At 35.6% G+C, this 23,552-nt stretch overlaps 1 long non-coding RNA gene across 2 annotated transcripts in view; it reads right to left on the minus strand.

Moving 5' to 3' along the window:
- LOC135410533 (uncharacterized) overlaps positions 1-23,552 on the minus strand; it is an 83,587-nt gene that overhangs the window by 38,660 nt on the left and 21,375 nt on the right. Inside the window, exons 2-3 of one of the 2 annotated variants that reach the window (XR_010428723.1) lie at positions 23,040-23,140; positions 18,008-18,057 (exon numbers count right to left, since the gene is read on the minus strand). This is a non-coding gene — a long non-coding RNA (uncharacterized LOC135410533). The remainder of the gene's footprint in view (positions 1-18,007; positions 18,058-23,039; positions 23,141-23,552) is intronic. The other variant, XR_010428721.1, reaches the window with a different exon arrangement.

Genomic DNA, 23,552 nt, shown 5'->3' on the forward strand with positions numbered 1-23,552 from the left:
AAAGTCACAGCAGGAACACAGCTGAAGACAGAAGGGAGAGAAAGGGATTTGTAGCCTCACCAAAAGTGATGTCAATTCTTTAGGTCAAATTTCCATTCCAAACCACTTGGGCTTATTAGAGTGGTGGAAGTCTTCTCTGCTGTGGTAGCAAATATGAGGTTAAGCTGCAGTTTCTATAATGAACTCCTTTCCTAATGCAGTTCTCATTACAGGCCTATCTGAACACCTCCTAGTAGTGCCTGTCCTATGTTTCAGTTCTTCTCCTCAGACAGTGCCATTGAATTGTCAGAGAATCTCCTCATACTGTAATAAGTGACATGACCAGCATTTGTCATATTAGCTATTCTCTTGTTGCCAGGGGAAGGAGCACGTGCAGTTGAATATTTTCAGTTTATTTTTTCTGTCTTTTCTTCCATATACATAACATAATGTCTTTATGTTAGTGAGGCAAGGCTGAAATAACAAGTTTTGTTTTTCAGGCAAGGTGCAGTTAGGTTTCTGATGGCCCTTAGCTTCTAGGCTTAGATTTGCACCAGCCCTTTGAAAGTTCTGTCTCTGGAAATGATAGCTTTTTTTCCCATTCATTGCATAGGTTGTCTTATGTTGGATGAGGGAAACTGTTAACACCTGGATCCAATCTAGAGACCTAGTAGGCCCTTCTTTAGGAATCCTGGATTTAGGCCCTGGAGGATCTTGAGACCCTGAATTTGTAAATTAAAAGTCTAGAGAAAATCATTAGAGAGAGTGGTTTATAATATAATCTGTGTTGCTGAGATGACATGCCCACTGCTTCCTGTACTTGGAGTTTCCTATATGCAGCAGACTTTGTGCTTGGATATACTGAATTGTCTAGTCCAGCTGAGAGGTGGAAAAACAAAGCAAGGTACTTATCTGCTGAAAGGACAGAAGCTTATAGCTAGGAGTGGTTAGAAAGCTGCAGGCTGTCTTCTGACTCAGGCACGCATTGCTTTACAAATTACCTTGCTATGTGTTTCTAAGATTTATTTTACAACTGTGAGGATTAGAGGAATTTGTTGTAATGAAAATTGGCATTGTGTCATTACCATGTAACTTTTTAGTTAGATTATTTGGCTTGCTTGGGTTCTTGCATGTTATTCCATTTCATCTGGATCAGTTCCTAGGTAAGTTAGACCAGTTTGGGGGCGCTAAGATGCACCCACATAATTATAATAATTGCACTCCTACATATTACTTTGGTGTGTATTTCTGTGTTTGTATTGTATATGGGCATACAGCCAGTGGGAGTTTGAATTTTTTTCTATTTATTTTTCTAAGTTGAGCCCTGCCTTGCCCCTGATTTTCATCCAGCCTTCTAGATCCCTGTTAGAGGAATCAGGCCTCCCTTCAGGCCTCCTCTGTAAATTTTGTATCACTTGAAGTTTAAAGTTTCAGTTTAATAACCTACTGACTGTAGTTGGACATCCTCTTTCATGTGCGAGTGTTCTACTTCCTTCTGTAGCCCTTCAGTTTCTGATTTGCCCTGACAAATATGGGATTTGGAATTGCTTTTGCAATTTCAATCTGCTAGCAGTGATAGAGTTTGTAATCTAGAAAGGACTGAAGTGGACATAATTTACTATTGTACAATGAAAACAGAGTTTTGAATTTGCCAGAATAGACCTGATCTAGGGATGCTTCTATAGACTGTAAGGACTGCAAGAAGTATGTGCTGGCTTAGGACCTGCGTATACTTTATTAGACTTCCTATGAACTTGCAGATCAAAAATAAAATTGTTTTTTTTGGTTTTTTTTACCTCCTAATTTTTCAATAGGACATTTTCCATTTAGCTTTTTTTTTAAGCCTCTAAAATGCTCAGTTTATCATAAAGACTAATGATGTTGTTGTCAAAAAGTTGAATTTACTATATTTTGTTCACATCTTTTAATATTGACTCCAATATCTATAGGCCTGACTCATAATAACGAACATGTCCCTGAGGATTTAAGAAAGGATTTGGTATTAAACTTAGGTTCTGTGGTAAAGTTTTGCTAAAATGGCTTAACTGTAAATTCTAAATGTTTTAATATTTTTGTGGATTTAATGATTGTGAAAAGTGCTGGCTCGGTATCTGTGAAAACTGAAGCCTATTCTTTATTCATGGATTAATTACAGCAGAGCAGTTGCCAAGTGATCTTCTCCACAGCATGCATGAACTTCAGCCTGGAACTGAAGAGGACTCATCAAATGGTGAGAAAATAGCGTGGTTCTCATGACTGTTAAGTTAGGGATGCTCTATTATTTTTTTCTGCTTAGCATTGATTCTGTTATTTTATAGGTATTGAAGTTAAATTTTTGTAGGGTAATTTCTGGGGTCATAACCTAATTTCTTCTCCACCCCTCATATATCAGCTCTTTATTTTTCAAGCTTTGCTTTCTTCCTTGCTGTCCTTCACTTTTCAGAAATAATTGTTAGTGATACTCTGCATTCATTAGCTAATTTCTTTATTTCTTTCTTTAATGTTAGTCCTTGTGCTTGACTCTGTTCACGAGTAGTTTTATCAGCAGCACTACTTAGAAGAGTGAAGTTCAGATATGTGAAGCTGTTTGAAAGACTGAAGCTTAAACTTTGCAGATACGTATGCCTGCATTTAAATGAAATGCTACTGAAATGAATGGAGGAGTGAGGGATCTGGAAATGCTCTTAGCTAGTACTAATTTGTTTGCTCTTTTGCTGTTCAGTTTATTTCTTGTAAGACAACTTGATGAAAGTTGTTCATTTGCTTCTCTAGTTTCCCAATTTCTGGGAAATTTTGAACTCTGAGCTTCACAACGTTTATAAAATTTTGGTAGTGTTCGTAATTCTTCTGAGAACAAAACATTATTTTGTTTAGCCATTTCAAGAAAAGGTAACTGAATCTGCAGAGGAACTAATTCTCTCTCTAATTCACTGCCTTATCAGGTCTTTAGTCTTACTCTTAATAATAATTAAGTAATGATTTTTATATGTATGGATTTATTAAACATGTATCTTAAAACGAGCGAGTTCCTTTTTTTTTTACAGCTATAGATAAAGGATGGAATATGGTAGCAGGGGCTTGCATGTGAGAATATAGTTGTTGAGAATTGATTTTGGCTTAGTGGTAATTTAGATAGGTGACAGTTAAAAATAAGAGTGCACACAATGCAGTTCAGGAAACAGATCACAGTAGTCAGAACTTCACAGAATGCTGAGAGATGCCCTAAACGTTTTTTTGGTATTTCAACAAATGGCTCAATAACTGTTTCCCTTTAGTAACTATTGTAGAGTAAGAACTAAAAGGGACAGAACCCTGTTAGTTGCTTATGATTTCCACAGTTTTTCTTGTTGGAATAGAGGTTATTAACCCTGTTCCAACTGTTTACCCAATTGGGTTTGGAAATGCCGGTGTGTTTAAATAGTCAAGAGAGATGGTGAACCCTTTATACCAATATCTGAACTACACCCTGTGTTAAGAATTACTTTAGTACTGTTATCAACCACTGAACTAATTTAACCTTTGCCAGGGTTCTTTACCATTACATGTTTTAAAAACAAAGTTTAATACTTAAGCTAGAAAGAAGCAGCAGTTTTCAGGCACAGTGCATTGAGATGTAACCCAGAGGTCATTTATTTTTAATACAGATTCAACAATCCATTTCTTTGTTCTTTCTCGGCCACTTTTTCTTTAGTTTTCTTTTAGGGAGCTGATTCTTGAATTAACTTTAAGCACTTAACTATTTACATTCTGCTTCACCAAACAATTAATCCTGTATTTAAGTTAAAATACTTGCATGAGTATGGCTTTTCAGAGAAGAGTCTGAATCCACAGTAGTCTTTTACGTCTCTTGTACTTGACTTTGCCTATCTGGTAACCAATAGGCTGGATCCAGAGCCGAAGTGTGGGTCTGCCTGTTATTTGGGTAAGGAGTTGGGGCTCAGATTTGAATGTGTGCTCAATACGACTGACACAGTGAATGATTACAATATCATTACATTTATTTTCAAATCTAAGCACTTTAGTTGTTTAGCTGAGCAGAGTTTAGATACTCCAAATGCTTAAAGTTGAATGGTTCAAGTTAAGTGGCATTAAGGTTTTCCTAAAGCATTTTTTGAATTGATGTAATGCTTTTACTGCAGGAGAAGAAGAGATCTCAAAACGGTTTTGAAAAGCTCATTTTCATTACTATGCTAAGAATATAATTTTGTTTCTTTTGTTCTGTCCCCTTTTGGTCAAATCACTTTCACTTCCCTGACTCTTCTTATACCCATTGTGTCCTGCTAACCTTTCCTCTAATGTCCAGTTTTCTATTAACTTTTGCACACTGATTATTCTTTGTCTCTCTTCTTTTTACTGGAGTTTTAGAGAGGTCATTATACTTTTTCAATTTCTTTCCTTCTTTCATCAGTTCCTGGAATCCAGCAACAAATAAAACCCTCTGATTGCAACTATGCCTTGGTGAGAAACACACAAGTCAAAATTTAGTGCTATATCAATAGAAAGGGTAAGCAGAGCATTGTGGATGCCATGTATAGAGAAGAGAACTGGGATTTGCATATTATTGAAAATTATTCCTTAATTTGGAATACCAGTATCTGCATCCAGGTACTGAGATCAGAATTTTAAAGTGATGCATTAAAAGTCACTATGTTTATTAAAAAGAAAAAACACTAAGCCAAACGAAAACAAACCTGTAAAAACCCCACCAACCAGAAACTACAAAATCGAGGTATACTGAATAGACTTTGATTAGACTTGATGGCACTGCTTTACTGATCTATGTATCACTGAACTTTTCTTAAGCCTTAGGAAAGACAGCATGGAGTTGGAAGAGAAGCAGGGATATCCACGAAGGGCAGTCAGTTATACTCTTGGTAAGTTAAAAAGAAATATAAAATTGTATTTCTGTTAAATTTTCACCCTCATGAAGCAACCTGTATTTAGGGCCCTGTTCACTGTGGCAAAACAAAGCCCGTTTTATTGAAACAGTCTCTACATTCTCTGGATTCGTTTATGCTATCACCGCATAAAAATCTGTGTTCTGTTATAGCTGACTTTGTTGTGTAACTCCTCAATGAAAACAATAAATGACATAAGAATCATTAGTTATTTTCCCAGTGATTATGCTACAGTGTTTTCATGCCTAGTTTCTGAACAAAACATGATATATAGGATAGTTTTATCTCCTAATAATTTTTGAATCCACTGCTTAATTTCAGGTCTATTTGATATAGAGTTAGAGGTCACAAAGTCAAGTTTCTGCAAATTGAATGAAACTTAGCAGCTGTGAGTAGAGAAGGGACTCAAATTAGTGCCCCCAGGGTAGAAAAAGCTGCAGCACAGACTCAGAAATTTTCTGTTCTGTTCAACTTGTTGACTTGCAGGTCGGCATGCTTGGTTGGGCTGCCAGTCAACACATGTGTAGTTCAGACCTAGCCACAATGTGAGCTGCCTCTTGTTCTGCTAAATGTCAGAAGCTGGAATTTGGGGAAATCTGTTAAGAAGGGAATGGGAAAACAGCCAGGCTAGGTTTGGGCCGGGGTTCTGCAGAAGTGTGTTGGTGGCACCTACAAGCTTGCTGATAGGTAACTAGACTTCATTACTTCTGCTAGTCATGAAGAAAACTTGGTTTTGCCGGGGCCTTCTAGTCTCCCAAACCGCTTGAGAATCATTCCATTTTATAGTAGTTTCTATACCTGGATTAGAAACATGTTTTTCCTGTCCATGTCAGAGAAGGGAACTGTTGAGACAACTTCATTGTTTAATTTCTTTGACTGTTTGGGTGTTACCTCTGAGCTACTCTTAGGCCGTCAAAATTGTTAAACTGTGTTTTCAGCTCTCTCCAGAAACTGACTGTAATTTCGACTGCTGCTATGTGTCCCTGACCCATCCTACAGTCTACACTCTTGGAACAGTACAGAAAATATGCATTGTATTCCAATTAACTTAAATTGTGAAGAAAGATGTGGAGCTAGATACAGGGATAGAAAACAATATTAGGATCAAGTTGCATCAGGTTACCACATTGCACTGCGACTTGGGAAATGCTAAATCTGTAGCTGTGTGATTTTGTCACAATTGTCCTGAAAGGTCTGGTCTGTCCATTCATCTCAGTCAATGAGAAATGGGATTACACTTGCCAGAGGTACTGCTTCACTTACTGTGTAGGCACACTAATTTGGCACATGTCTGATACTTTTAAACTTTCTGTGGAATGTTAGACAGGGGTCAAGATATTACAGTTTTTAAACAGAACTGTAGCGCTGTAGCATATTCTTTAGAAAGTTGAATTTCTCAGAGTAACAGAAGCCTAAGAGTCATGCATATGAAATGTGAAATTTAAAAGCAGCAACATGAGAAGAAACACTGCCAGTCCATTATTGTAAGATAACCATCCTGAAATTTCAACTTTTTGATTGTCCTCCTGCCCAGTTTTCAACCTGGCAGCAAGGAACAAAAACTTGTGATATTCTTTTCCTTTTTCTGCTAATTTTCCTATAGTGTTTTTCATGAAATCAAAGCCAAGAGGAGACCAACTCATCATTACCAAAAAAAAAAGAAAAATATCCAAACCAAACTTGCGTTGTGTTTTATGAAAATTTTGTTTTTTCTGTTAGATTCCCAAATATTTTCATTTGGTCCCAGATTTCTTTTTTTTTTTTTAATATAATTGTTTCCCCAATGCTGTCTGTATTACAGGAATGAAGAAATGTTTTCTGCATGTTTATAGTGTCTATTGGTGGTTCTTAGGTTCTTATAACCCTTATTACCATGAATCTTGCATAGTGTCACCTGTTAAATATTATTTAATGGCACCTAGGGCTAACCTGCTTTTAAATGGTTTATAATATATAAAAACATTGTAACTTATAGCATTTTCCTTTTAAACATCAAGATAAATGTGTTTTTAATAAGAAGAGTAAGGTCAAATTATGAATGTTAAGTTTTCTTGAGCAGCAAAGTGGTGTTATATTCTTGTTTAACATGTTGGGTGCTCCCTGTGTTTTAAACACCTTCACTAAGTGCTTAAACCTAGCAAATAATTAATTATCACTGATTTTCATGAGGATTTTTGTTCCAAAAAGCTGCTCCTTTTTAGTCTAAAAATGACTAACACTAAACTGCTTTTTATTATGTATTTTCAAAGACTTTGGTTTTGGATGCTACTCTGTGTGGTCAGACACTTTCACAATTACGCACACCTCAATAAATTCACAAGCTTATGCTGTGTCCCTAAAATGGGTGTTGTGGGACAGATTTTAAGAAGGCTTAAGCACTAAAAAGTGACTTGCATAATAGACCAAAGAAACTAGGATAATTAATTTTGAGAAAATAATAATTAAAAGTTTAAATTTCAAGTATGTATCAGTAAAAGCTCCCATAATTTGCTGCCACTACATGTAAAATCCACAAGCAATTTGAAGCCAAAATTCTTTAAAGAACGAGCTGAAAATTCCTGTAAATAATATGCAACTTAGAGATGTATGGAACTCCTTTATTATGTGTTAAATGCTGTAATAAAACAGGCTATCAATAGGTTTTGCTGCATGTTACTAATTTTATTTTTTTTAATCTTGGTATTTTTGCAGGTGTGTGGAGGAACAGGTCCTGTTCTCGCTGTTGTTACTCCCACATAGGCAGACTGTAATTGATTATGTGTGGGTAGGGCCCTATTGAAATTCAGGAGATTCTGCAGTAGTGCGGGGTTCTTTTTGTGAAAGTTCAGTTGCAAGATCAGGACCCCACTGTGACTCCTAACTGTGAATTCTGTCAGTGTATCATTGATTGTGCTGGAACCTGCCTTTTGGGATAATGTATGTATTTTAGACATGAACTAATCATAAAACATTTCTAATTAGAAAATGATTATAATTTACATGCATTCTTTTAATTATGTTTTTTTGGCAGTACCAAATACTATATTCCTCAAAACTTCTTAATGGCACTGAGGCTTTGTGGATAGTTGGTCACATGAGAAAATTAAGCTGTAAGTACATTGAAATGATTGACTTTTTCAATAGTTAGTCTTTACTGATGTTGACAATCTAATGATGACAAAAAATTAATCAAGAGGTTTGACTTATGTCAAATTACTTCAATTCTTTTTAGAAAATATATGAAGTATACTCGTTAAAGGATTTCATTATTCTTGGGTAATTCAACGTGGAAACCTCAAGTCCTTCTGTACTGCAATTAGGTAGAGACTTTTAATTTGTTAATTTTCTTTATTTTCAGAATAGCATGTCTGTGACTTGCTCTGTATTTTCACCCATAAACTTTCTGAAATGTATAGCTCTATAAAACCATTTATATCCCTAATAGTTGTGTAGATATTGCAAACTGATTTACTGAGATAATTGTCTTGCTGGGTTGAACATTGACATTTTAATAAATATACGCTTACACTCGTGTCAGTGTAACTTGGTTAAATTTGACTGAGCTGGCATTATGAGTGAATTTGATAATACATGCTGATTAGCTAAGTTTTAGGCAGGAACTACATATTACCCATATCATATATCAGTGGATTCACCCCAAAATAACTATAAATATCTATCCTTGCATTAAGGAGGAAGTTCTTTTCCTGTAGCTATGGGTACAGTCATTGCTTTGACTCTTATTTTTATATACAAATGAGCAAAAACTATATGTAGGGATTTCACTGTATAACAAAAGGAGTATTGTAAATTATGCCCTTTTTTATGATGATGTATTTCCTTTCTGGTATTCAAATTGAAGAATATTTTCAATTGTCTTAGTGTCAAAAAAATGGAAAAACTGGAAATGTTACTGAATTTGTGAATATCAAGGGGCTGTAAAGGTCTAGAGGAGTTGTGTGTAAGGACAGTTAGAGATTCTGTCTCGTGGAGCAAGGACACAGACAGTAATTGATGAGCGAAGGTTAAGGAGGACGGGATTATTTTTATTGCTTGGCACAAGAGCAGAATGAAAGGAAAATAATTTGAAGAAAGAGCATGACCAAAGAAGAAATCAGACTTGGATCAGAAGCAGACTAAAGACTCCAATTAAAAAAAGAAAACAAAAACAAAACCCCAAAGAAAACACAGAACCAGAAATTGGATGGCAAAAATACACCTGAAAGGAGAATTAAATGCATAGCTACTGGTATTTTTCATTGCACTGAATATATGATAGATTTAAGTTTAAAACGTTTGGTAACTGCTTTTCTCTACTTTTTTTTTTTTTTTTTTGGTTGGTTTTGGTTTTTGTTTTGTTTTCTGTTGGAGGGGAGTATAAGGACTTTGAAGTTTTGAAGAAGATGCATTGACTAGTTGTGAATTACCTGTATAAACCGAGGATTCAAGGTGACAGTTACAACTAAGAACAGAGGACACTGGATTGCTAAATAAAATTAGTGCTAAGCAGAAGCTGTAATTTCTTGTTCTAACACAAAACTTAGTGATTTTGAAATGCATCATCTTCAACAGCGCTCAAACCACAATTTTATTATGTTCGTTACAGGATGGGAATTTTCAGAGTTCTAGTTTAAAAACTTTGATAGTGATTCTGTTGAGATTTTGCAATATAAAATGAAATGCAGATTTCTCAATATGCAATGAAATCATGATTTGAGAACATTGGATATTTCATTTTGCATAAAAAAAATTGATTGGCATATTTTTTAAAAATGTTTAGAACTATTGGTTTACTGATTTTACCTTTTGATCTTATTGGCCATATATATTCTTACTTGCATTAAGTTGAGTAAAAGAAAGAAAAGTAGAGGGAGATTAGGTGATTGGAAAAAAACCCAAAACCAACCTAAAACACAGCTCTTTAGCTGTGCTCTAGACCAAAAGAAGTGCTTCAGAACAGATCTAGTTTCGGAGGAGAAAAGGAAGGAAAGTGATGTGCCAGTGAGTGGGGTATGAGGAATCCCCTGGATGTTTCATCTGTATCCGATATTTTTCACTCCTCACCACTGAGAGACAGATCACCTGGGTGTGACTGCTTCTCCTTCCCATGACGGCAGCTTCCTAGTACTTTGAGGGAGATAGTGTTGGGGCACAGCTCTGTTCTGCCTGCAGTAGAGCTGCTACAAATGCTTGGAAGAAAAGGAACTCTGAATTGTCTCCTGCTACAGGAGGAGCTGTACCAGCTCTCCACTACTCAGTGCTGCTAACCTCTGTTGTTGAGCACCTGATCTGATTGTTTCTTTGGTTTAACCTATGCTGTGATGCTGTAAAAGACTGAAACCAGGAGAAAAGTTGGAAATAAGATAACAAGAGGAGATGATGTTTTGGAATGTAGGGAGTGGGCATTTGCTGCACAGCTACACATTGTGTGGACTTGAGAATACCTCAAGAGCTGAAATGCTGAACTACAGCAACAGAGTAAGTTTCCTTCTGTGCACTGAGAAGAAAAGCAAAGGAATGTGCCTGAACATTAAGCATGTTAGTTGTAAGTTTGTGAGATCTTTTTCTCTGTTGCTGTTTGCACTTGGCTTGTATCATGACTGTCCTGTCTTCAAACTGGATGTAGCATGTCTTTGTGTCGAATGAGGCACTCCTCATAATCTAACGTCATGAACATTGTTTTTCTTCAACCCTTAAAAGTCAAAACATGGCAGCATAGATAGCTGTAATAAGTTAATAATAAATGTGACATGAAAGAATTTTCTCATTTCACAGTATTTATGGGAAAAACAATGTTTTGTGTTTCATATACCTCTTGTTTTCCAATCCTAAGCAGATGTAATGCATGAAAATTTTCCTCAACAGTGCTCTCAGTTCTTTATTTCTAGTTAGAACTATTGGTCTTCTGTTAGTAGTTTTTTTCATATTTAGGTTGATGCCCTTAGAAAATCTCTACATTCTCTATGAAAGACACTGTCATGCTGTCATTTGTTTTGTCATCAAGTCTAGGGTAAATCTGCATTTGGGAATCTTTTTCCAATCTTTTAGGGATGGTCATTCTTCTCTGTCAGATGATTTTATTTTTTCAGCCAGGTTTTTCATGGATCATGTCTTTCTTGGAAAATCTCTTACTTTTGTCTTGACAAATTGCAGCCTTGCCATGCTTGTTAGCTAGTCAAAGTGTTACGCTACTGTAAATACTTTTTCCAAACTTACTCCTTTGCTATTTTCAATTTCCTCCTTCAGTTTAAAGCAATAAAGATAAGCTATCTGTCTTTATTTTCAAGGCCCATCAAGACTACTTCTACCTGATACCTCTCCTTCAGTATCAAGAGTTTGACTCTGGTTTTGATCAACATAGGATGCCAACTTCCATCATTCAATCATTACATTTTCAGACCACACTGGATATTTTCTTCTCGACTGCCTCTCATGTATTGGTTGACTTCTTCATAAACAGAAATGTTCACTATCTTCCTTTAAATTTCTTCTTAAAAGTTTTATGTACTGTGAAGCTTAAAACAATCTCACTAGACAACAGATATATTGCAGGTATATTAATACCAACACATATCACAGTAGTACTGTGTCATTGCATTTGTACTCTGCCATAATTTCTCTGTTGTCTCTTTATGTAGAATTTAAGCACATCTATATTTTGTTTTGTGTTTATTCGTGGTCCAGCGTAATGTGAAGTGGTCCAGGGTAAGGCCTTCCAAGATTTGTGGTAATACAAATAAATAATAACGAATACCTGCTGGATGCTGTAGTGTAGCTGTTAGGTTCTGTTGTGCCTAATGTCACATCATATTTAGTGCAGAAAGAAGGTTCTCCAACTAGAGGCCTCACAAAAGGGAAAGAAGTGAGTTGCAGCCAACAGAAAAAATGCTAGCCTCAGAGGCCTTCTCAGCTGTCAAACTCAAGTCAGTAGCTACTGGCATTGTATCCTGAAAGCATCCCTCTCTTCTCTTCTCTTCTCTTCTCTGTAGCTGTAAGAACACATTCTCCCTCCTCATATAGGGAAGTAAATGCAAATATCACAAAGTTCTGCAGTGTGTGCAGAAGGTTAAAGGACTTTTAATACTTCCATAGCATCCTTAGTTCGTTCCCTTCCTGACACAGCCTCTCTTGGTACAGAAATCTTGAATAACCACAACTGTGCCATTTGTCAGTCTTTTTTTCAAATGCCATTTGATTTTTTTTGAGAAGAAACTTAGACTAGTTTTTATTTGGTATCTTGGCACATTGCTATCTCATAGTGCTCTGTTTCCATTGTGCCCTGAGGGTAATGATTCTTCAGAAGAGTGTTAAGGATGAATTCCATTAGAAATTCCCCAGGTATGTCACCCTCTTTCTGTAAGTGGGTCTGCATGTAACCCTTTCCTTTCTTTCAAAGGGACGATGAAATGTCAGAGTCATACAGAGATGATGGAATGTTTAGTGCCTGTCTGATACAGAGATTAGACTATGCAGACAAATGATGCTGTATGTACCAAAGAAATTATAGTCAAATAATTTTATCAGAATAAACAAAAAAGCTTAATTACAAGTGGTTCTGTAGCTGAGTAGGAGAAGTTTAATAAGAGCTCTGGGCTAGTTGATGGGATGGAGACGGTTGCTGTGAAATACTATGGGAGACTGGAGAGGCTGTACAACCCAAAAGCTTGATTGTAGCAAGAGTCCTTGGTTATATATGTACAGATTGGATAAACTTAACATTCTGCTACATTACACCATCTTGCACAGGCTGTGTATTCAGATATCATCAAGAACTACTTTTTGGGCAAACAAGCTAGAGAATCCAGAAGAGGGGGACAGCCCTTGATTTAGTCAAGATCAGCACACAACAAATAGAAGAACCATTCAATAGTGAGATATCATATTCAAGTTTCTCATACTTGTAGGAGAGAAAAAGATTTAAATAAAATGAAAAAAAGACCCAGTGTTGTGTAAAAAAGAATTGCATACTAATGAAGATACAGTTTAAATAAATATTAAAAAATTCACAGGGGCTTTGTTTTCTGAGTCTAACCCAGTTGAATAAGAATTATCTTACACAATTCAACAGTAAAGGAAATTACTAGAAATTAATAGAGCTTTTTAAAAAAGTTAAAATCCAAGCAAGCAAAGCAGAAAAGAGCACAATTCTGGCAAGTTAAATGTAGACCTATTATAAGGCAGAACAAAAAGATTTTGAAATGCAATGGGCTAAAATTCTAAAAGCCAAACCCCATTTTTTTCAAGTGTAAGTTTTGCTAGTAAGGAGGTAAGTTTAAGAGATAATTGTGGTTAGGGAGAATATTGAAGACAAAGCCATCACAGAAAGAAACAACTGGATTCATTGCCTTGGCAAGGTTTATGATAGAGATTAGGGACATCCCTACATAGAAACCATTTTTTACAGGGAATAGTTCAGATTTGAAATATCAGTAAAAGATGTTTTAACAAATTGATAGAATAAACTTTAATAAATTGCCAAATAACATGTTCATTCAGTAGTCCTAGAAAAAGTCAGAAATTAAATTGATGAGCCTTGATAACAGAGGAATGGAAAGTAACGAATTTGACCCTAGTTTTAAAAAGGGCTCTAGTGCTAGTCATGAACTAATGGAACTCAAAACTCTGGCTACCATGACAGACAAAATGCCAGTAAATGTGATAAAGAATACAGTTAATAAGAACATTGATAGGTGTAACAGGTGACCATCGTCTTGGCTTTTCTACAAGTAGTTTTGTCTTAGAGCTTTGCAAGTTATTTGAAGGAGTCAGCAGATTCACAGAAAAGAAAAAAAGTTTTTAAAAAGTTCTGTAACCAAAAACTGTTAACAAAATGAAGTATACAGTCACTTAAAATTCTTTGTGGATCAGTAAAGTGTTAGAAGATAAGGAACAGTATAGCGACTAATGGGCAGTTTTCACACTGCCACCTCACAAAAGTTTGTACTGGCACTTTTGCTGGTCCACCTGTTCCTAAACAGTCTGAAAAAGTGATAAAGATTGCAGGTGATAAAAGGAAAATATTCACAGTTGGAGTGAGACCTATTGTTGACCCTGAAGGATCTCACAGCAGGATCTGTGGTGATCCAGGAGCCTTGGCTGTCAGAGTGGCCAGATATTGCTGACCCCACTGTTCAGCCATATCTATCATCAGAGAGAGGCAGTGGCTGTTGGATTACAGCAGCCATCACACCGTAAACTGTGAGCTCAGCAGGCTGTGACCAGTTCTGCCACTCAGGAAGGCAGGCACTTGTAGCTGTTCTTTCTAACAGCAGGGGCTGCAAATTGAAGAGAAGATTCTTTCTCCCTGTTTCTTAGGGTTTCACAGCCTCAATGAGCCTAAAGTACAGGTTTTGAACCTGAAGTTCCTGCCTACCACAGGGTTGGAATATCACTCTTAGTGATCAGGAATATCTTGCTGCTGTGAGATGCCAGGGCTCTCAAGCCACCTTACTGGTGTTTGCACAGATTTTAGCAGCTCCGGATACTTTTTTTTTTGCTATTGAAAATTTTCCAGCATCATAAAATATTTGTATTTTAGTTGCCCTTGACATACCTTACTTCCTGTTGACCTGAGTGTCATACAAGCACATCCGTAAGTAATTTGTAGAGATGTTATCTTTTCTAACATACTGTGCATATTTATATTAGGAATTATGGTGATGTCAAATTTTAGGCACACCAAATTATAAGCCATATTCAAATGGTATAAATATGTTTATCTTGAAGCAATAATTTATCTAGAACTATTATGGTGTATTTTATTAAATTTAAAAAAAATACTGGAAAACAATGTTATTGACAGTAGTGTTTTAAAAGGGACTAAAGAAAGGTGCAGGTGAACATGCTCTGTTTAACTTTTGTGTTCCATATTTCTTACTCTGGTATTGATACATATATGTAAAATGAGGTGATTTGTGCATGTTTTGTATTATCTTCCCAAATACCTGTTGCTAACTTATATGATTCTGAAGTTGTCTTTGCTCAGACTTGAGCTACTAGGTGAATATGAGATGGAGGGGAATCTTTGTCTTGTGTCAGAAAGGAACATGTAAGGGAGGAGACAGTGACTTCTGCTATAGTGTAGAAAAAGGTGATTTCCTGGTGTCATCCGTGAGTGATGAAAGAGGGATTCATGAGACTAGACAAGGCATATGGGTACAGAAGCAGTGATGATGTGCATTGATAGGTCTGGGGATTAGTGTATGTGAATGAAGAATTTGGAATAGGTATCAGAAAAGGAGTTTCTGTAAGAGGTGGAGAGATCACAGTTGGATAAATATACTGGGATCAGTTGGAAGTCACTTTACTACAAAGCATGGTTACAGCTCTCTAACTGACTCTTGCTCACTCCACACCTGCCCTAGTTATACCCTTCCCCGTGTCTTCTGGAACCTCACCTTCTTTTCCAGTTCCTGCACATGACCCTTTTAAGTGGAAAACCTTCTTTTCTGCTTACTCCAGGAACAGTTACACACAAAGGTTCAAATGGTCCTATAAATCTCTCCTAACTAAAGCTTCTCTTCTGTCCCACTATACCTCTGCCTCTTGCATATGGGGTTCCACACTGCAGATGCAAACAGACAAATGAATCATAGAACAGAATCATAGAATCATTTAGGTTGGAAAAGGCCCTTAAGATCATCAAGTTAACTATAAACCTAACAGTATGAAGTCCACCACTAAACTGTCTCTCGAAGCGCCATGTCTACATATCTTTTAAATTCCCTGGGCAGCCTGTTCCAGTGCTTGACAACTCTTTCATTACCCTTCTCTGGTGCTCCAGCACCTCAATGTCTGTCTCGTAACAAGAAGCCCCAAACACATTATTGGTGGTGTAGCCTCACCACTGAATACAAAGGGATCCAAATGAGATGCTGTGGAAGTGCTAGGTGAAAAAATAATGCTTCTCCTTTCCAACATACAGTTTGCACCTTCTTCAAGTGGGACATGTCCCATCATTTGAAATCTGCTGATCATAAATTAAGTAATTCGTTGCTTTTCCCCTCTTCATGTAACACTCATAAGACTGTGATGATTTTTTTTTCCACATGGTGAGTTATGACTTTTAGATAATGTTTGTCTTACTAGACAGCAGAAAAAAAAAATCTCAGGTTTCTAAACCCTGGTCCCTTCGATTTACATTTTTCTGTGATCTATGACCTTCCTAAAAATAAATGAATAATTTCAGTGGATTATTGCACCTACTGGCAATAAGTTGAAGCTTATGAACAGTATGGTTGCTTTTCTTAATTATTACTTTGCTGATCCCTAGGAAGTTGTTCATGAAGACTAAAGAGTCAGCAGATATACTGAAAGCAATGTGATAGGGCATCCCCTTAAATGCATGCATTTTTTTTAAATGCAGTGGGGTTTTTTTGTCACAGATATTTTAATAAGTTTTAAGCTTTTATTTGACAGTTTTCTTCTTAATATTGATTATGATTGCATATTTATGTCTATGACTAAACTTAACTAACAAGATGCATGATTTCTGCTAGAGCTTAAAATTCAGAAATTAATAATCCTTTCAGCATGTGACCATATGAATAGATTATGTACCAAGATGACTGTAACAATAGTAAAATAAAGCATACTTTTTTTCTTTTTGTTAGAGGGCACATTATTTTAACAGGAAACTATTCTGGTGTTTCTTTCTTGGGCAGATTTCTATAGTGCATATAGATATCATTCTTTTAGTTAGTCAATGTTGGTTCCTAAATATTTGCATTACTCTCATTGCTTGTCATATGTCATATTATCTTTAAGACTGCAGGAGTTCATGATTCCTGAGAGGTAACACCTTGAAGTTCTGGCACTGTCTTCTACAAAGTAACTTACACTGAGCTAACTGCCTGTTACCATGTCAGTGAAACATCACATGTTGATACTATGTGTGAAACAGCATTTGATATTATGGCTATTAAGCTACTTGAAAAAATATTGTAAAGACGGATTTTGTGTTTAGAAGAGCTGGCATCTAAAAATATATGTAGTGGTTGCAGGTAATAAATGTTGTTTATGAATTGTTACAGGAGAGAAAATATTTACATTTCTGCACAATATGCTAGTCTTAACGCTAGCTATTTTTATCTTCTACATATAATAAGGTGGTTATAAAGTGTTTAAAGACATAATTTCGTTCCTTAAAGCACTCAGTGCATCATTTAGAATGGCTACTAAAGGAGAGAAGTGAATGCGCACTTCCCTTAACAGATAAGCATAAAAATAAGGTACCAGAGATCATGATATAGTTCAAATCAGTAAAAATCATCGTTATGTTTTGCTGTGTGAGCAGAGCTCTTCACAGAATGGTGATTTCATTCTAAGACTACAGTTATCTAAATAGATTTTCATTGATGAACTTTATTCTGGTGATTTTACGAATTTGTTGGAAATGAGAGAACACAAACACTCACTGATCTTCAGCTATGCTAAGACCTTTCAGAACTTGGTATTTCACCCCAGGATTGGATTTGTAGCCCTTTTAAAATTTGGAATTTCAGAAATTGTGCAGGTGAGTAGGAAAAAGCAAAGAAAGAAACTGAAATGGAGAGGAGGAAATTATTTTCCTTTACAGAAGGAAAGGAAAGATTAAAAAAACTTAATGAGCATAGGAGAAATAATAGGGTGAAAGGGAGGAGTCAGGTAAGTGTTTACAGTAATATTTTGTATTTAGTGCTTTGTGCTTACATGGAAAACAGAGCGAGACTTCAGTTTTCTGACTAACTGCTGTGCTGAGTTGTACTTTACTCACTGTGCATTTTTATTTTAACATGATCTCTTCTAAGAAAGGCTTTAAATTGACTTTCAGGGCCAACCTGAATCACAAAATGCATTATCCTACTAGAAAATGATGACTGCCCCAATGTTCTGTTCTCCCAGGTTAGCTCTTAAAAACCCCACTATTAGATATGACCAAATCAAAGCCATTTTTTAATATATATTTCTGTTAATTCTACTCACTAGCATTTGGGAAAGAGTGCAGGCAGGCAGGCAATAACACTTAGGAGTGGCAAAATTTGTGTGTAAAACCTAATTGTAATAATGCTGAAATTGAAAATAGAAACTGCTAAATAATCATTATTCAGCAGGACTAGGCAAAGTCAATCCATTCATAATCAAATGTGGCTGTAGAACAATGGATTACTTACATTGGCATTTGTTACAGGTTAGACATCAGTATGTGGATTTCATCCATAAGCTGTAATAAAATAAAATAAATTAGGAAATTGCCAAAACATTTAATTCTGTAATTTGTTAATTTATGTGCTTAGTTACTGCATTATTCCTATGAGTATATATGGTATTATAGCAGAGTAAATGCTTAGGGAAATCTTGTGTTTTAAACTGAGCAATTAACTATTATTCACACAGTGAATATAACTGGTCTTCATGAATTACCATGCAAAAACCTGTTTATTTTTTCTACAGAGATAAGGACCTCCCATTTTCTTACATTCACTCAGTGGTATGCATAAAACACCGTAACTGTCCACCTGAGCAACACTTTAGTGTAACTGAACTCTGAGCAGATGTACAGCAGTAAATGTACATCCCCTCTAAAACTGTTCCTTTGCTGACTGGAGACAGAGAGTGGAAAATGGGTGGAGCAGGGAGAGGCCTTATGGTGCCAGTTCACAATTAATTTTGAAATGGTAACATCTACTTTTTGGAATGTAGTGTATTAATTTCTGCTGATAGAGATAGGTCTACGTAAGAACTATTCTATAAATTGCTGTGTGATAGGTTTCCTGTTCCTGTGCCATGTCTTTGTCACTGAGCAGCAGTTTTTAAGGGCACCCAGTGAAGATCTGAATACTGAAAAACTGACATAACTGTACTATTCATATTCATTCAAAAAACTTTTAGAAGTTCTAAATAAGAGACTTCATGCTGTATTTTATAATCAGCCCTTACTGTTATGTTGTGAATACAGAATCCCAGTGATGTCAAGCTTTAATTTTTATTTGCAGCAGATAAACATAAAGCCCCAGTAGTACTTAATTAGTTCTAACAGAAAAACAAACCCTTATTTTGTTAGGGTCGATCTTCATTTTTGTGCTCAGTGTAATGCACACAAGTAGTGTTCAGTAGTAAAATATTATGCCGCTCAAGCCTATTACATGGTCTGTGTGGATGAAAGTCATTTGTAAATATTCCTTGTTCAGATTAAAGGAAGTTGAAAATATGCTGTATCTCATTTTAATCCAGATGTTGTTATCTGTAAGTTTTCAGCTTTAAGATATGATGCTAAGTTTGTAAATACCTAGTGAACTTCACAAAATTAATTACATTTCAACTATGTGATTCAAACTCTAAGATTCAGACCTTAGGATGGGATGAATCGCCCTCTGGAGGTGCCCATTTCAGTCTACTGACTTCACAGGAATCCTCCTCTGAACTGACTTGCTCAAGCTAAAGTTAAGTGAGTGGGCTGTCACCTTAATTGAGGAATAACTGAGCATTTCATACCGTACTAGGTCTCTTCTCTAGACCTCTTTAAGACTGGCTGCCTTATTCCTTACCTTTTCTGTCAGTGTTCTTGTACTGTTTCTAATATGAATAAACACAATTGTTATGGTTGCCATTTTCTGTGTATTTTGTTTTTCCTGTCCTTTTTGATTTTATTATCTTATCTTTCCCTGTTTTTTTCTCTTTTCCTGACTCTTTTTAGCTACCGTGCCTTCTGAAGCTTTTCACTTGCTACCTCTCTGACAATCCATGTTGAAAGTATTGTCCTAACTTCTGATGTGAAAGATTGCTGACCCTTCCTTTGATGCTGATACCATTATTTTCTGGGACTGATAGTACTGTAGTGAAGACATAGAAAAAGAAGAATATGGCACTCATTAATTTTTTTATGATTTTGAATAGTCAAAAAATATTGTTCTTCTGCTTTCATATAAAATGTGCTGGTTCCTAATGTAATTGTGATTTAAAGATGTTTGTAGAAATGTAAAATCAGTGTGAAGAGTATAAAATCCATATTAAAGACATATAGATTTAATAAAATACAGCATTAGTCTTTATTTTAACAATTGATTTCTATATGGCTCACTTGCAGAAAGTGGGGGAGACTTACAAAGCTGGTTACTGGTAAAGTCTAACTTATTAAAAGGTGAAATTATTTTCCTTCTCCCTATGGTAATATTTTCTTGATTTATCTCCTTCTCTTGAGTTCTCTGTCTTCTTCCCTTCTTTTTTGGTTCCTTCTGTTAACCTAAGTTTCTGGTTCCTTTCTGCACTGGACTCTCCTGACTCTTTTGATTCAATACTGGTACCTTTTTTCCTCATATGTGTGCATCCCTTTGCCTAAAATATTGCCTTGAGCATGATCATATATACTCAAGAATATATATACTTCTAAACGCTGGATGGATCTGCTATTGTAGGACTTCCAGTAAGGAAAAGAAGAAACTTAACAATTTGGAGACAGCATTTAAAGTTTTTTATGATAAATGTGCCTTCAGAAGATCAAAGTACCTTGCTTCCTGCATCCATGAAATAATAATTATGGGCAGAGATAAACATTCCTGTAAAAATAAAGACTTATGGTACTTGTTCAGTGTAGGAATGCTAACTTAAAAGGAGCATCTGAATAAAAGCAAACATGCTGTGTTCATAAATGGTATGGCATAAGTTTTCAGATTTTATTTGCAGATAAAGAAAAATGCTAGTGGAAAGAGTGCTTTGTATTGATATTGATATAAGGAGTTAAAAAAAAGACAACAAAAAGATATAGATCCATAAAATCAGGAGAATTTTTGAAAATCAGACTCTCTTATAGCAGAAATATTAAATAAAAGTTATTTTTTTCTATGGGGTAGCTACCTACATATTTTATTATCTATACGAAATATCCTTTAGATAATGTGAATTATTTGGATTGCAATAAAAGGAATACCATGATAAAACATAAATAGCGTTTGTCATCATACAGTTTAGAACTTTGGCTTTAGGTATTTAAAATAACTCTGAAGCCTCTTCTGATACTTAAAGTAATTTGCAGTAATAATAATAGAAGTAATAATAGCAATATGCTAGAAAATGATTGGAGATGTGACTGAGAATGTAATTTATGGTGCCTAAAAGTTTTTAATTAGTGTAGTTACAGGCAGTACTTTGCATAATTTTGAGGCCATTAAAAAAGCACCTTCTTTGCCAGATTTTTTTACTGAGCATGAGGATGACATTATAGACAAGGATTAGAAAGCAGAGGAAATTTGGAATCTCTAAAACAGTTACACCAATGATAGAGTTTGTGTTGAACAATAGTAGCAGGAAGATTTTTGCCAGAAAGAACTTGCATCAACTGCAATGATTTTTGTAAAAAAGAACTATATGAAATCATCCATAGAAGAAGAAAGAATATTAAAAACTATGTAAAACCTGGTAGGACTTTCTGGGGTATATCCTCAAATGGTATAAATTGGCACGCATACATTTAAGTCACTATTGCTTACTGAAGATTTGTCCTTTTTATTAACTATATAATGCAATACAAATCCTGAAATAATCCCTCACTTAATAGTCATATTCATTTTACAGCAGAGTAGTTATGGTATAAGGCCTTACTCATCATGAGAAATAATACAATTCTAACAATGGTGTATTATTGTTAGAAGGAAGTACACGAAACTGACTTAAATTAGTGTAGTTTTAGAAAATTAGTTTTGAGAGTACTGTATTGATATAACTTGTTAAGGTACAAAACTATTGTTTTATAGTATTCTTTAATTAGTACTACTTGCTTGATAGTACTACTACTAATCTAGAATTTAGACTTGTAGTTTAAAGATAATAATATACTTTGTATATTTTTGATTTGCAATTTTTGAGTGATAATGTCTCAGTTAAAACAATCAGTTAAAAAGTCTTTATTTTTAGATATATTAGGAACATTGAGGAAAGCATAGCTGGAAATACTAACAAAACAGGGAAGATTTTTCAGCAAATGAGTAAGTGTAACCACAGGGAAACATCTACAGGAGGAGAATAAAGCTGAGTGAATTTCTACATCAAGATGTGAAAACATACTTCATCTATAAAGTCCTGCAGGAAATAATCCTGAAAGAATAAGTCTTTCTGTTCATAAACACAGCTTAGGTACAGGTGTGTATCTAAATCTTGAGAGGTGCAGTACCACTACAAATTCCGAGAAATGTTCTTTGATCACATTACAAACAAGTCTGGCTAAGACATAAATAGAATATAACTATCTGTTGCAATATAAGGAATATAAGGTGAGAGAAGCATAATTTATAAAACAACCACTCTGCTTGTAGATCCTGAAATTCACATGGCTGGCAGACACAGAAATAATTTCACAAATGAAAATGGAAGATGCAAAATCCCTGAAGATTGTGTTGAAGGATTGATTCATTTGTCTTTCTCTAGGTTTATGAGGGTCTCTGTGATCATCATATATATATACAGACATATTATATGTATGATATATATAGATATATTGCTATGTGTATGAAAATGTATGAAAAGCTGTAAAAGAAGAATTTGTTACATGCAAGAGGTGTTTCAAAGTAGGTTACAGGAGGATATTTTTGTGTAGTACTTAAAACAACTGGAAGAAGTAATGAGAGTTAATTCAGTCCTGAATCTGATAGCAATCAGGAAAAAAGAGATACTAGATCCAGAATTAAGACCTTATGACTGTACAAATCTTCTGGTTTCATAGAAAGACCAGAAAAAACATATCGTGAAAATCACTGATGGGAAGGTAATGGGTTTGAAGAGTAATAGCAGACAGCTGGTTCAGCAGTAACATTACGATAGACTATGAGAAAGATTCTGCTGTAAATAAATGTTTAGTGAAGTATAAAGTAGGTGAAAAGAAAACAGAATTGGAAATGGAAACTTTAAACTTGTCATCATGCAAAGATAAACTGAAGGAGAGCTTGGACCATATGATGCTGTCTAAGGGAGCCTAATTATTGACTTAGTATCATTTGGGTAATATATTCTGAAAACGTGTCAGACTTTTAAAGAAACACTAGAAAGCAGATTTTTCTCAAGTTTCTCGAGTGCTTAATTTTTTCTTTGTTTCCAGTAGAATACTACTGAATAAAAGGAAATCTAAGACCACTGTCTACAAATCAGAACATCTATTTGAAAAGATAGTTGAAGAGGCAGCTAACAGAAATGGTAATGGAAAGTATAGAAAAGTACCTGAAGATATGAAGGGGTCCAGATTCTGTACCCCTGTTCTGTCCACGGGAGGTAGCACAAAGTAGCCAAGATCCACTCCTACTCACAGGCTGAGAGTTTGCCTGCCATGGGGAAGTCACGGTCAACCCTTGTCTACCCTTCTCCCATGCCAACAGCTCAAATCCTTTGCATAGGTTTGGTAACAGGTTCATAAGAAGGCACTCTACCAGTTTTTGATGGCATTTAACTTCTTAGATCACATCTGTACTAGAAAACAAAATGCTCCACAACCCAGTCAAGAGTCATTAGCAAATTACAGCTCACATTTGCCTGGCTAACCCATTTGCTCTCTTGAGCCAGGGTGGCCTTGTTCATACTGCCTATAAGAAGACTCCCTAACCCACACTATTCCCCACATCCTGCAGTGTCTTACCTGAGTGCTTGCTGGCCTAGGTGAGAAGCATACCAAAGAGTAGGCTAACAGCTAAATGGCGTGGATTATCATATGATGGAGCTCAAGCATGTGCCTGAGCC

Source organism: Pseudopipra pipra, chromosome 2, assembly GCF_036250125.1.
Source record: "Pseudopipra pipra isolate bDixPip1 chromosome 2, bDixPip1.hap1, whole genome shotgun sequence".
Taxonomy (NCBI): domain Eukaryota; kingdom Metazoa; phylum Chordata; class Aves; order Passeriformes; family Pipridae; genus Pseudopipra; species Pseudopipra pipra.